General features: G+C 38.7%; 1 pseudogene; it reads left to right on the top strand.

Moving 5' to 3' along the window:
- The first annotated feature begins 762 nt into the window (after positions 1-762).
- On the top strand, positions 763-8,652 carry LOC112908804 (eukaryotic translation initiation factor 4E type 2 pseudogene; annotated as a pseudogene).
- The last annotated feature ends 7,724 nt before the right edge of the window (positions 8,653-16,376 follow it).

Here is a 16,376-nt window from a genome sequence, read left to right on the forward strand (position 1 = left end):
GCCGAAGTCACAGCAACTCTCTCCACCCCCCGTATCCTAGTGGATTCCTTTTTCTTTTTAAGATTTTATTTATTTATTCATGAGAGACACACAGAGAGAGGGGCAGAGACACAAGCAAAGGGAGAAGCAGGCTCCATGCAGGGATCCCGACGTGGGACTTGATCCCGGGTCTCCAGAATCATGCCCTGGGCCGAAGGCGGCGCTAAACCGCTGAGCCACCCGGGCTGCCCTCCTCGTGGATTCCTACTCAGCATCCCAAACAGTCTCACGGGCAGACACTGCCCAATCCTGGCCCAAACACATATTCCTAATGGCCCAAGTTCCGAACACCGCTAGACCCCTCCCCGGCTCGCGGAAGCAGCCACTCCACCCACCAACTCCCACATCCTCGATCAGCCCCGCACTAACCGCCACCGAGAAGGCCCGGAGCTGGGGCAAACTCAGAATTTCTCAGGGGCGACCAGGCAGACGCGAAGCAGCAGAGGGGCCACCTGCCTTGTGGGGCCGGCAGCTCTTACCTGTGCGACTCTTGCCGAGTCCCAGCTCCGGAGCTGAGCGCTTCCCTCGTCCTCCCGCCGCTTTCACGGCGCTGCGCGACGAGGGAAAGGAATGTGTGCCTGCACCCGGCGTCTCGCTCGTCGGAACCACAGCCTTTACGGCTCTGCGCGACACTTCCCGGGAATCCCCGCAGCGCGTGTCCAGCGCCTCCCTCGGCCGTCCCCGCGCCTCTACAGTTCTGCGCAACGGTTCCCCGATGTTTGCGGAGTGAACCGCCGCGCGACGCTTGGCGCCCCGGCAGTGGGCTCCCCGGGAAGACGCTTCTCCCGGGACCATCCGGGACTGCCAGGTTGGCTGCCGCCCGTGAGAGTAGGCTTGGTACAGGCCTGCAGGTACGGGCCTCGCTGTCCTGAGCCACTGAGCGGGCGACGCACCCCGTTTCTCTCAGGCTCCGCGTGGCAACTTGTTACCCCGGGGTTTGGGCGCTTCTTTAGGGGTTGGCGGGAGAATTCGGCCTCTGTGGGCACAGGTTCTGGGGGCACAAGCGCATCAGATCGGCAGGGCAGTGTGGGTCGTTCACGACTGCGCCCGGAGGACACGGAAAGCGGGGGCTTCCCAAATCCTGGGCAGGGCGACCTGGTGAGAGCTTTTGGAGGGCGAGGGGCGGTGGTGGAGGCTAACGGAGGTGTGTGCGGCCGCCGTCGACCCCGAGGGCGTCGGTGACCCTCTGCCGCACCCGGTGGGGGGGGGGGGAGCGCCTTTGTCTCCAGCGCCCCTGCCAGACTCCTTCCCAGACCAGCCCCTGTGATGCGGGGAGTTGGCAGGAAGGCCCTGCGTGTGAGTAGTGGTTGGCCGTTGGTAGGGGCTGGAGCTGGGTAGTTTCAAATTTGGTCAATCTAGAGTCCCAAGAAAATCCTGCCGTCTTGTGAATCTTCCACTTTCCCAGTTGGATCCTTCTCCAAGAGGCACCTGGAGGAGAAAGGAATGGCCGTTGAAGGTCTAAAAACCACTTGTGAGTGAGGTAGTTTTAGAATATAGGTGAGGTTTGGTGGGATGAGGTAACTGAGGACCAAGAAAAAATTCTTGCGACGTCTTTGGTGCAAAAAAAAAAAAAAAAAAAAAAAGGTGGTTTTGTTAAAGCACTGGGAGAGGACCCTTGAGCAGAAAGAGCTGCTCCGAGGTTGTGAGGGGCGGCTGGTTATATACTTGGGAGTTGGGGGAGTTAAGGAAAAGGGAGGTTTCAAAGGATTTTCATGTTTTTTAAAGATTTTCTTTACTTGAGATAGAGCGCCCAATAGCAGGGGAAGAGGTGGGAAACTAGAAAAGTGAAAATGAAGAACAGACCAAGAAAAATGAGAAAGAAAATTTGTTAAAATGTTAATTCTATGTAGTAGGTTTATAGTTGTTTGCCACATAACCCTCAAAAACCTTTTAAAGTCTGGGGACCTGGGTATCTCAGCTAAGCTTCTGACTCTTGATATCGGCTCAGGTCATGATTTCAGGATTATGTTATCAAGCCCTGCAGCAGGTTCACTGGGCATGTAACCTGCTTAAGACTCTCATCCCTCTCTCTCTCTCTCTCCCTCCGTCCCTCCGCACCCCTCAAGTCTTTTAAAATCTACATAGAAAACAAATTATAAGAAGGATATTAATTTAATCTTGTATGTGGAGAATACTTTTAAGACAGACATAAAAATAAGAAACCACAAAGAAAAAATATATATGATTAAATGGAATATACTTACCCATTTACACATGCATTACATACCCAAATATATACACCAAATAATACCAAGGACTAAAAAACTTCCAAAAAATGATATTCAAAGTAACCCAAAAGCTTATACAAAATAACAGTGAAAAACCTAAATGAAAGCTGTGCAAATGTTAAAGATCAAAAATACTTTGATTGATACTGATTGATACTGATCTAGTATTTGTTCTTACTGTACAAACCTTGAACCCAGGTATTCTGATCAGGATTGTTGATATTTCCAGCCAGGTAATTCTTTGCGGTGAGGTGGGGGGCTGTCCTGTACATGGTAGGTTTAACAACAATCTGCCCTATAAACCTCCATATTTTTAACAATCAAAAATTGTTACGAATGGGAGGGGAAACAGTGGCCTGTGTGAGAAGCACTGCTCCAGCATTTTTAACAGAATAATGTGTAATATAATGAGCTGATATCTGTCCCCTCCAGGTATTACCTGTAAAATTAACTACATCTAAAGAGAAAAGATCTGTAACTATGTTATTCCTTTATTGATGTCTTCAGATACTTCTACCTTGAATCAATTTGTGACATAAAATTATGCCTTTTCTCTAGATTTTCAAATTTATTGTAATAAAATTAGTATTACAAACATCTTCATCACATCTATCATTATAATTCATTTCTCTTTCATAGTGTTGAATTATGACCAGTTTTTTTTCTGATGTGACATGACAAAGTCTACTCCAGCAAATTCAAATAAACTAGATTTTGTTTTCATTAATCTTTTATTAGACTCTTCCATCTTCATTTCAGGGTTTTTTAGAACTTTTTCCCATTTCTTGAGTTGAATTCATAACTATTCAACAAATATGCGGTACCCAACATGTTTAAGGTACAGTGTGAAAACGCTCAGTAACTGCCCCTGACTTTTTAATAATAATGCATGTATTAACTTCTGAAAACAGCTTTGACCACATCCTATATCTTCTACCAGTTCATAGTCATTCCCCTTAAAAGTCTATTTTCTGTTGTATTTTTTTTAAATAATTAAGCATACAGATAGTTACTGTATGCTTAAAAGGCCCTAGAATCTTTTAACATCCATAATTATTGTAGAAAATAAGAACTATACAACTTCTGCTTTTAAGGATTTGTTACAGTAAAGTTACCTAATAAAACGTGTCTAGGAGCTATGCTTTTAATGATTCTACAATCACTATATCATGGGGTTACTATTTTCCCAGTATGAACTTGCAGACATGGCAAAAAAGATCCAAATAATGGCCTGTTCATATTTATTATTCTGGAGATAATTTTCTTACATGCAGTAGGAGATAAAAGCTTTCCTATGTTAAACAGGAAGAATTCTTCATTAAAAAAAGATTTATTTACTTATTGTAGGGTAGGGGAGAGGCAATAGACTTAGGCAGACTCCTTGCTGAGGGCAGATTCCCAACAGCTCCATCTGATGACCCTAAGATCATGACCTGAGCCAAAAACAATAGTCAGACACTTAGTTGAGAGAGCCACCTAAATAAATAGAGAGAGTGCACCACCCAGGCGCCTCTGCATTCATTTTCACTGTCTCATAATACTACTAGTGGTAGTGATACTGTCAACACTTATGGGAATATTTGGCAGACAATATATGGGTTGAAATATTTAATTCCTTCCACTTTAAAACTAAGTAAACAGGGAAGTTAACTAGCTCAATGCCCCAGTAGTAAGAAAATGACAGAACTACAATATGTAATGTGGGTTTTAAGAAGTTTTGTGGGAATTTTTTTATTTCAAGTTTTTATTTAAATTCTAGTTAACATATTGTGTAATACTAGTTTCAAGAGAATTTAGTGACTCGTCACTTACATATAACACCCAGTGTTCCTCAAAACAAGTGCCTTCCTTAATACCCATCCTCCATCTAGCCCATCCCCTGCCCACCTCCCCTCCAGCAACCCTCAGCTTGTTCTCTGTAGTTAAAAGTTTATATTATAGGGGGATACCTGGTGGCTCAGTGGTCTGCCTTTGGCTCAGGGCGTGATCCTGGGGTCCTGGGATTGAGTCCACATCGGGCTCCCTATGGGAAGCCTGCTTCTTCCTCGGCCTATGTCTCTGCCTCTCTCTGTATGTCTCTCATGAATATATAAATAAAATCTTTTTTTAAAAAGTTTATATTATGGTTTGTCTCTCTTTTTAAAAAAGTTTTCTACTAAAAGTTCAAGTTTACAGTAAAGTCTTAAATGTGATGGATTTTCTACATTCAAATAACATTAACAGTAACATTCAAATACTACTGACCCAAAATAAATTTTCTCATGCTAAGATATAAATTATGAAGCAAATTTTTCTGTATTCCTCACATAGTTTTCTCATGATTATAAATTTTGTGATATTGAAAAGCTGTGATTAGATTCTGAGCTGTGAAGACTTTGCCACATAGCTTATAAAAAAATTTCTGACCAGCAGGTGAACCATAACTAACAGCCTTCCCATTCTTCCCTTCTCTGTTCTAGTTAGCTTACAAACACTGATGTATAATTTTGAGCCATGATTAAAGACACATTGCTTACATTCATAAGAGGGTTTTTTCCTTCCAATATAAATTCTGTAATATTTAAGTTTTGAGCTAAGATTAATGGCTTTTCCACAATTCTTACATTCATAGTATTTCTCACAGTATGCATTTTCTGATATTGACTCAAGTATGACCTCTGAATAATTTTCTAAATTATTTTTATTTGTAAGATTACTCTATGAATTGTCTGTTATAAAGGGAGACCCTTTGCACTTTGCTTACAGTATTAGTTGTTGTTTTTCTCCAATATAAAGTCTCTGACACTGAGCAAGTTTGGAGTTCCAGAGGAAGGCCCTCCCACATTCTTCACATACTTAGCATTTCTTACCACTTGAATTCTCTGATGTCCAATAAGATGTGATCTCACCACATTCATTACATTCATAAGGTTTTTTACCACTGTGAATTCTCCAACATTGAGGAAGGTGTGAACCAAGACCAAAGGCCTTCCCACAGTCCTTACCCTCATAGGGCTTCTACCAGTATGAGTTCTCTGATGATGAGTATGTTCTGAGCCACAAGGAAAAGCCTTCTCACAATCCTTACATTCATATGGCTTCTCATCAGTATGAATTCTTAGATGTTGAATAGGGTGTAATAACTGAATAAAGGCCTTCCATATTACCTACATTTATAGAATTTCTCACCATTATGAATTTTCTGATGTCGATTAAGTTGTGAGGAATGACCAACGGCCTTCCCACATTCCATACATTCATAGGGTTTCTCTCCAGTATGAATTCTCCAATGTCGAGTAAGTTGTGATCCATAACTAAAAGCTTTCCATTCCTTACATTCATAAGGTGGCTTGTTTGTATAAAATCTCTGATGCAGCTTTTCAGAATTATTATGAAAAATCTTATGAATGTGTGCTGCTGGATGCTGGCTGAATATGGGCATTTTTTCATACTTCCCTTGTCTGAAATATTCCTCCTTGGTTCTCTGTCCTATTTCAGATAAGCCTCTAAGATTGGATCCAACAAGGTGGTTCTTTAATATTTCCATTATACATCACTGAAGTGATTCTTTTTCAAAAATGCTGTTTCTTGAAAATAACACCTTACACATGCAGTGTAAATCTGAAAAATAACAAGAAAGTATACATACAATGTATTCCTGTTCCATGAAAAATAAAACTTCTATGGCAGAAATTGCATGAGAAAATCAGGTTCAGTAGGAGTATATGGCTGAAAACATTCTCAAATAAAAAAAATAAAAGTAAGGTGCTAAGTAGGTCTACAAAAATGGAGGATAAACAGAAGTCCATGAATACTGCATAGTGTATTTGTAGGAACTCCTCAACTGCTATCTACCTATTTTTAAATGTCACTGACAGAAGAAAGGAAGAACTCATTGAGGGTTCCAGCAGTGACAAAGTAGAATGAGTAGATTTAGAGAAAAGGATACTTCACTAATGATTTCCATATGGAAATGACTAGAACACTATTAAAATATTTTCAAGTCCCATTACCTTTGTATCACAGTAAATTACTTAACTAACCTGAACCCCTATACTCTCATTTGATGAAGAATAACTATTCTCATAGAATTGTGAGGATTAAGACTACAGGTCAATGGCATAACAGAAGTGTTCAATAAATACAGTATCTGTATTAAATGTTGTAACTGTGAAAGAAGAGTTTGGCAACTAAAAGAATTAGGAAATATACTTTAAACCCATCCCTCATAGAAACTTCTACTTAGTAAGTAGCAATACTTTTTCACAATCCAATCTTTGTCTCATCTCATTTTTTGCTTATTCAGCTTTGATTATCTGAGCTATCACTATAACTTTTGAATCAATCTCCAACTCTGGTCCAATCCAACATCCTGCTTGTACTGTGCCTGCACTCAAACCACTGAACATAACTGAAAAAGCACATATAGTGAAGAGAAGTAGCTACATTTTCAATATAACAAAACAAATCTTAACTGCAGCCTCAGAAATGACTGACCATTTTTACTGCGTTCTCTTGATTAATTTAGTCTAGTAGTGACATGGATTTAAGGTTTCCTAATGAAGAAGAGAGCCCAAAAAAGACAAAAAGTGTTCTGGGATCTTACTGTGTTGGAGAAGTTAGTTTCCAGATGTTCCAGATGATGGAGAAAGAGAATAGTCAAAACATGATGGTGAAAAATGGTTATTAAGGACACCTGGGTGGTTTAATTGGTTAAGCATTTGACTCTGGATTTCAGCTCAGGTCCTAATCCTATGGGTCATGAGATCAAGCCCAGAGTTGGGTTCCATGCTCAGCAGGGAGTCTCCTTGAAGATTTTCTCCCTCTTGCCCCTCTCCCCATTCACACATACACATTCTCAAATATATGTTTGAAAAAATTACTACTTTACACTATATACAGAATTAAAACTGCAGATGGACTAAGAATTTACCATAAATAAAACAAAATATTTCAAACTTTTTGATATAAAGATCTGTATCAAAATCCCTATTTAAAAAATGGTAAAAGGATATCCACTAGTACTACTGTTATTCAAATTATACTGAAGTTTCAACATAAGTTAAGAAAATTTGGGGCACCTGGGTGGCTCAGTGTTGAGCATCTGCCTTTGGCTCAGGTCGTGATCACAGGGTCCTGGAATCAAATCCCACATCAGGCTCCTCACAGGCAGCCTACTTCTCCCTCTGCCTCTCTCTGTGTGTCTCTCACGAATAAATAAAATATTTAAAAAATAAAGTATTTGCTGTTGCTATTAGCAAAATATATTTAAGTAATTTCTTACCATACCTATTTTATTAAAGAGTGAATCAAATACTTTTCAGTAAATATTTTAAAACATATTTCCTCTTTTAACTTAGTCACTCTCATTGATATTCCATTACTCTTGAATTTTAGAATTAAATAACTATATACTGCAAGACTCATTCTATATGCTTTTATTTATATTTGCATCATAAGTGATGAGTCAGTAATTCCTTATTTTTGCATTGTATTTACTATGATGGTTTTATAGTGATGGTATATTTTTAAATTTCAATGAAAACAATGAAAAGGTGAGGCAGTGGTGACGGCGGCGGTGAGAGGATGAACAACAAGTTCGACTCATTGAAAGATGATGACAGTGGGGACCATGATCAGAATGAAGAAAACAGCACACAGAAAGATGGTGAGAAGGAAAAAACAGAACGAGACAAAAGTCAGGGCAGCAGTAAGAGGAAGGTGGAGCAGTTCTGGAGGTTTTATAGCCACATGGTACGTCCTGGGGACCTGACAGGCCACAGTGACTTCCATCTCTTCAAAGAAAGAATTAAGCCCATGTGGGAGGATGATGCAAATAAAAATGGTGGCAAGTGGATTATTCGACTGCGGAAGGGCTTGGCATCCCGTTGCTGGGAGAATCTCATCCTGGCCATGTTGGGGGAACAGTTCATGGTTGGGGAGGAGATCTGTGGGGCTGTGGTCTCTGTCCGGTTTCAGGAGGACATTATTTCAATATGGAATAAGACTGCCAGTGACCAAGCAACCACAGCCCGCATCCGGGATACCCTTTGGCAAGTGCTTAACCTACCTCCCAACACCATTATGGAGTACAAAACCCACACCGACAGCATCAAAATGCCAGGCAGTCTGGGCCCCCAAAGGCTCCTTTTTCAAAACCTCTGGAAGCCGCGGTTGAATGTGCCATGACCCTCTCCCTCTCTGGATGGCACCATCATTGAAGCTGGCATCATCGGAGTCTCTTGTTCTGTTGGCGTGCTACCTGGAAGATCCCTCTGTCCTGGACAAGAGGAATTGGAAGAGCATTTTATGTTTTAAGAACAGGCTGATACACAGAAGCTACAACAACAGCTGAGATCACTTAATAAATGGTGCTAAACTAAAAAAAAAAAAAAAAAAAAAAAAAGAAATATAAAATATATTGGGAATTATAAAAATATATTGAGAAATGCTATCTCTAGGATTTGGAGTAATTTGAATTGATAAAATTATCTGGTCTCTAAACATGTACTAAAATGAGATTATGAATCCATCTCTTCATGTTGCCTTTTAAAAATCAACTTTATTGATATAATTTACATACAATAAAATGCATCCATTTAGTGTTCAATGCATTTGATAATTGTATACATCTATGAAACCACTAACACAATAAAAATACAGAACATTTTCATCACCCCTAAAACGTTTCTCGTACACCTTTAAAGGCCAACCCTCCCTGCCCCCAGCACCAGGCAACCGCCAATCAATCTTTGTGTCACTGAGTTTGCATTTCACTTCACTATTTGTGTCACTTCACTATTAGTTTCCAAATTTTCATATAAATGCAATTATTTAGTGTGATACTCATTTATGACTCGCTTTTTATTCAAAATGACTTTGAAATTCATCTGTGTTGCACATGTCAGTAGTCACTGCTCTTTATTGCTGAAGAGCACTGCAATAGTCATTTATGGATAGACCATATTTTGGACATTTATTCACTTGATGATGGACATGAGGTCTATTTTCAGTTTGAGACTATTATGAATAAAACTATCAACAAGCATGTACAAATCCATATGGACATAAGTTTTCATTTCTCTTGGATTGAATATGGGAGTGGAATGGCTAGGTTGTATGGTAGCTGTGTATTTTAACTGTTCAAGAATTTGAAAACTGATTTCCAAAGTGTATGGGTTATTTCAAATTTCCACTTGCTGCAAAGGATTTCCAGTTGCTCCACATCTTCCAACACTTGTTGCTGCCAATCATTTTAATTTTAGTCTTTTTAATGAATGCATAGAGGTATCATTGTATTTTAATTCGCATTTCTTTGATGGCTAATGTTGAAAATCCTTTTTCCTTCTTGGCCATGTCACATCTTCTTTCATGAACAATTTGTCTGAGTTTGTTGCCATTTTTTATTGGATTACTTGCCTTCTTACAATTTGGTTGTAAATTTGTATTTTCAGAATACAAATCTTTTGTCAGATATCTACTGCAAATATTCTCTCCCATTCTGTATCTTACCTTTTCATTTTCTTAGCAGTGCCAAGAGTTTTTAATTTTGAAAAGCCAAATTTAACTTTTTCTTTTTTTTTTTTAATTTATTATTTGACCTATTTAAGAAATCTCTTCCTATGGTTCTGGTACATTTTAAATGATTGCTCTGTAACGATATTTACAATTTATCTTATAGCTATCAATCTTTTTAATTTCCTATTCAATTTTGGTCAACTCTGTCTTGCTATAAAATCATTCATTCTAGGTAGTATTCTTTTTGATCCTATTAATTGATCCTTGATCCAATATCACTTGTGGTTCTTCTTACTCATTACAAATCTTATGTAAATTTTCTATCTCTCTACCTTACTTTAAGTTCATGTGGAGTATCTACTGGGGTTTTTAAATATTTTTCTACTGTAAAAGAGAAAAGGTGGATTACAGAGAATGACAAATATATGATTTCACTCATATATGGAATTTAAGAAACAAAACAGATGAACATAAGGGAAGAAAAGAGACAGAAGTGAACTATAAAAGACTCTTAACTATAGAACAAATTGAGTTGATGGAGGAATGTGGGTAAAGGATGGGATAAATGGATGATGGGCATTAAGGAGGGCACTTGTTCTGTTGAGCACTGGGTGTATAAGTGAGGAATCACTAAATTCTACTCCTGAAACCAATATTGCATTATATGTTAACGAACTATACATAAAAATTTGGGGGAAAAAAGATGGATTACTTTACACATCTTGATGCCTGAATAAATTTAGGCATGCTTTCAGATACAAGATAAACTTAGAATACAATGGCTTTTACAAAACCTTTTATTTCTATCACCAAGCAAAAGTCTGGAGGTAACTTGCTATTAGTGTTGACTAAATACTGTCATGATCAGTGTTTCTTTCTCCTACAGTTGAGAGAAGGTTCCCACTCTCCCAGGCATCATGTGCAAGGCAGGAAGAAGGGTAAATTGATAGCATCAGTTAAAACTATCCCTTTTCTTAGGAAAGCAAAGGTTTTCCCAGAATGCATCTACCAGTGTTTTGATTGTCCTGACCTGAGTCAGTCACCTGGCCACTACCAACTTCAAAAGATGCTAACAAAGTAGTGAGGGAGAAGCACTGGACTTGCTCTGTAAACCAACATGTCTACAATTGTGAAAGTGGCTATCCATGCCCAAGGGAAAAAAAATTACTTTCCCAAAAGATATACAACATACACCAAAAAAAAAGACATTTAAAAATGTTATTCCATGAGGTTAACTCAAACTAGAAATTCAGAAACTGTAAACACATTTAAACATGTAAAAAATAAAATTATGTGAATGGGAAAATATATACAAAGTTAAGAGTCAAGCAATAGTTTTCTTAAAGGAATTATTACCTTTAGCATAAAAAAATAAACCTGTCACAAATTGACAACAATCCAAAAAGAAAGATGAATGGTTTAGAAGGTTTATAAAGGCAACTTAGCTAATTAAATGGCCAAGAAACATTTAAAGAGGTATATTAGTATGTAAATTAAAGTAAGTTATCACTTTGAAATCAGAAAACTTCTCAAAGTTAGAGTAACCATTGTTTTTAGTAGAGGGGAAGGGTGGCTTTATATACTGATGTTGGGAAATATGAAATGCTACTGTTATTTATTCCATAGACATCTGACAATTTCTATCAAAATAAGAAAACACAATTCAATCCATCAGTCTCACTGCCAGAAGTAGCTTACAGAAAGAGGAAAAGCTCCAATAGGTAATGGCATGGTTATGACTGCCTATTAGCCCATTACACTCTCCCACCTCTTGAGGGTGGTTATGGACCATTTTCTCTAATGACAAAAATGTGAACAGTGGCAGAGAGGGCCGAACAAACTATGACCTGTCCATACCACAGACTTTATCAGCTAGTTAAGTTATTCTTGAGTGCAAAAGATGCAAAACTGTGTAATATAACCCCAGCTTAAGACAATGAAATCACACTCATGTGCGCACATATATTATGTATGATTAAGTAAAAAGAAAACTATGAAGTTGATTACCACTGCTTATTTAGTGACAGACTGTTGGTTTGCTATAACTGGACAAAGTGCAGAATTCAAGAGATAAAATATAAGTCATACTTACATGTGTGTTTCAATGTTATTTAATTAAAAGAAAGGTTTTTGTGGGCATTTCTGTCAGTGAGTTGGCATTGCCCTCTGTTGGGTGGGGGCTCCTATCCCGGGTACTGTCCTTTCCTACCTCTATGTTACTTCTACCATGTTGGGGGTCCAGTCCTCACAAGGGAGGGAAAAGACCTTTTCAGCCTGTACCTTGCTGCTATGGCAGTGCCATGTTTACCCATGCATAGCCCATCTCATCTCATTCACATGCTGGCCTCCATCCGCTACAGTGTTTCAGTCCCATGCTAAAACTGTCATCTGCATTTTGGGAAATAAGGACAGCATAAAGGCCTTGAAAGTGGTGGAAGAAAAGGTAGAAGCTTTCAAATTTCATTTCCCTTGAATTGTAATATTTTTCTAAATAATAGAAAATTAGGGGATCCCTGGGTGGCTCGATGGTTTATCACCTGCCTTTGGCCCAGGGCACGATCCTGGAGCCCCGGATCGAGTCCCGCGTCGGGCTCCTGGCATGAAGCCTGCATCTCCCTCCTCCTGTGTCTCTGCCTCTCTCTCTATCATGAATAAATAAATCTTAAAAAAAAAATAATAGAAAATTAGCTGTCTTACTCATAAAATCTGGTTGCTTCTTGCCAATATTGCTGATAAGCAAATGGAGCAAAATGTTAACAGATGAATTTGGGTGAAGGGTTACTATGTAATTTTTCTGCCCTTCCTATTATTGAAACAGTCTGTTCTACATGTTTGAAACCATTCCTAAATAAAAAGTTAAGAAAAAAAAAAAAAAAAAAGAAAGGCAATTATTGGGCTGGCCTATTATCCCAACTGGTTTAAGACATGGACATGAAACTTAACCAATAAACAACATGAAAATTATTTCTTATAAAATGCTTCTATGGGAAAAGCTCTTCCAGTTTCCTCCTGATATGAATTTTATGGCATTTTAGGAAAATGATGTATCCTCATAAAAGTTATTCTCCATTTTTATGATGTCTGGTAAGATATAAACTGTACACAAAGACTTTTTAAAATACAACTCGGGGCACCTGGGTGGCTCAGCTGGTTAAGCATCTGCCTTCAGCGCAGGTCATGATCCCAGAGTTTCTGGGATCGAGCCCCAAATCAGGCTCCCTGCTTAGCGAGGAGCCTGCTTCTCCCTCTCCCTCTGCTGCTCTCTCACTCTCAAATAAAACAAACAAAAAATCTCTTAAAAAAAAAAAATACAACAACTCTGTCAAAGGAGTAATTTAATTTGTTCAAACTCAGAGAAGTGTTTATCATTTTCAGGAAATACAATTTCACTCATGTACAAATACTGAAAATTGATTTCTGAAAGAAGCTATTTCCACATGAAATACATTTGTCTATTTGCAGCAGGAATTTTGTAACTTCCATGTGGTTCTCCAGTAATTGCTTTTATAGGTTTCTCTCTCTAAAATGAGTTTCTGAGGAAAAATCAACTTCTGATCTGTTATTTCTCTCATATAGGAATTTGCTCTTCAAAAAGTTAACTTTTCACTTTAAGGGTGATTTTTTAGTTATTGTATACATAAGTTTTCTTTCCAGCATGAATTCTCTGCTATTCTCTGTAACGATGTAACGATTTGTAAATGAAGCCCTACTCACATTTAGTAAGACAGAAAATTACTCTCTCCTATGAATTATCTGATGCATGATTAAATGTTCGGTTGAATGAAAGTTTTCTTACATTTTTTTAACTCACAGAATGAAGTTTTAAAAATTACTTTTTAATTTAAAAATTTAGATTATAAAATTGTTTTTAAAAAGCTTTGCTATAAATATAAATGAACTGTATTATAGTAGTGGCATAAAAAGATATGTCTATTTCACACTACTCTCCCTGGTAAGGTCCTTACTGCACATGCCTTCAATTTTTACCAACCTTGGAATTCCATCTAAGTAAGATTTAGCTCTCCCATTTATTTTATTTATTTATTTTTTTTAGCTCTCCCATTTAACACCTAACTGTCCATCATCCATTCCCAAATCAATTCCCAGTCCCTCTTCAAATAGGTGGAGGCCAGTAAAAGGAAGTCTTCCTTTCTCCTAGATGTTACTACCCTGTTGACAAAAGGTAATGTTTCTTCTTTTTTCAGCTCAATAATGTAGAACTGTGTTTTTTTAAATGTGCCTGGGGAGGTGCCCAGGTGGCTCAGTTGGCTGAGTGTCTGAGTCTCTGCCTGCAACTCACGTCATGATCTCAGGGTCCTGGGATCGAGTCCTGCTCAGTGGGGAGGCTACTTCTCCCTCTCCCTCTGCTGCTCCTTCTGTTTGTGCTCTCTCTCAAAATAAATAAGGGACCCCTGGTGGCTCAGCGGTTGAGCATCTGTCTTTGGCTCAGGGAGTGATTTTGCGGTCCCAGGATGGAATCCCGCATTGGGATCCCCACATGGTGCGCTCTGCCTACATCTCTGCCTCTCTTTCTCTATGTCTCTCATGAACAAATAAATAAAATCTTTAAAAAAATAAATAAATAAACTTTTTTTAAAAAGTAAGTAATGTGTCTGGGAATAAAAAGGTTGAGAATCACTATCTCAATAATCCTTTTAATTAATCTTTGAAATCCTTATTCTCAAACCCCTGGGCTGTTAGACCAGTTTTCATTAACTTCACTTCCTATTTACCATCCAAAGGGGGTAAAAAAACCATACTATTAAAAAAGAAATACAAGAGTCTTTTAGTCAATCTCTTTTTGCCAAAGTCTGGCAACTACCATAATAAAATTTGACACTACCAAAGAAAGGTAATTTCCCCTTATGTATCAAAGTTCACAAAATCTGAAACAAACAGTAAATGTCTTAACTTTTACCACCAAAAGAAATGGGAATAGTGTCACAAATCAGAACACTTTCATTTTTTAGTTTGGAAAGTTTTGGTAATTAAAACTAAAAATGGTGGAAGAAAATATTAAATATATTTAATTTTGTGATGGCACTGAGAGCTACCAAGAAGTAAGAAACTACAGGAATAAGATTAAAGATAAGACATAACCTCTGGGGATGCCTGGGTGGCTCAATGGTTGAACATCTGCCTTCCGCTCAGGGCATGATACTGGCGTCCTGAGATCAAGCTCTGCATCAGGCTCCCTGCAGGGAGTCTGCTTCTCCCTTTGCCTCTGTCTCTAGCTCTGTCTCTCATGAATAAATAAAATCTTTAAAAAAAAAAAAAAGACAGAACCTCTGGAATTTGGGGCTATTTATTAAAAAGAGGCGTTTGCAGGGATGCCTGGGTGACTCGGTTAAATGTCTGCTTTTGGTTCAGGCCATGGTCCCAGGGTCCCTGGATCAAGCCCCGAGTTGGGCTCTCTGCTAAGCGGGGAATCTGCTTCTCTTTCTCCCGGTCTGCTGCTTGGCCTACTTGTACTCTCTCTGCCTCTCTCTCTCTCTCTCTGTCAAATAAATAAATACGATGTTTAAAAAAAAAAAAAAAGTGTGCTCATTTTTATTTATTTTTTTTATTTTATTTTTTTTTAATTTTATTTATTTATGATAGGCACACAGTGAGAGAGAGAAGCAGAGACATAGGCAGAGGGAGAAGCAGGCTCCATGCACCGGGAGCCCGACGTGGGATTCGATCCCGGGTCTCCAGGATCGCGCCCTGGGCCAAAGGCAGGCGCCAAACCGCTGCGCCACCCAGGGATCCCAGTGTGCTCATTTTTAAAGCAAATACTGGGCAAGAAAGGTTAAAGTTTTTGACAAGCTTATGGGGCCTCTTAGACAAATTAAGTTCCTTCCCAGAATGAGATATCTGGCAAAGTCCACGTCTCTAGAGTATCCCCTAGAAATAAGAGTGAAAAACACCAGACAAGCCATCATGGAGACTGGAGCCCAGTTTTACAGACTCTCACTACAAGACTGGAGAAAAACAAGCAGGGGTGCTCATGCTCTCACCTAGCTACCTGTTAGAGTGAAAAGCAAATCTCTGGAAGAAGATATCAACCAGACCATCTCAGTATCTCTACAATTGTTAGTTTATAGTATCTGGTCGTTGATTTAAAATCATCAGGTATAAGAGAAGATAAGCATCACTAAATCTGAAATAACTAATGGAGAAAAGTTAATGGGGATGTAAATAATGGGGTTATTTCTAGACAAGCAGAGCAAGGTAATGAAGCTGAAGAATACATAGGTAATATCAAGAAATTTCCAAAAATGTGAAGGAAAAAAAAAAAAAAAACTAAGCTAAGGATTTAAAAAACACTCCAAACCCCAAAAAAATACATAGAAAATCATACCTAGGCATTTCAATGTGTGATTTTTGGCAGCCTAAGACATGAATTTTTTAAAAAGATTTTGTTTATTCATGAGAGACACAGAGAGAGGCAGAGACGAAGGCAGAGGGAGAAGCAGGCTGCCTGCAGGGCCCCAGGATCATGACCTGAGCCAAAAGCAGATGCTCAACCACTGAGCCATCCAGGTGCCTGATAAGACATAAATTTTGAAGGAGCTAGAGAAAAGGAGGTAAAAGCACATTACCTTCAAAGGTAATTACATTGAAAGCTTA

Source organism: Vulpes vulpes, chromosome 1, assembly GCF_048418805.1.
Source record: "Vulpes vulpes isolate BD-2025 chromosome 1, VulVul3, whole genome shotgun sequence".
Classification (NCBI taxonomy): Eukaryota; Metazoa; Chordata; class Mammalia; order Carnivora; family Canidae; genus Vulpes; species Vulpes vulpes.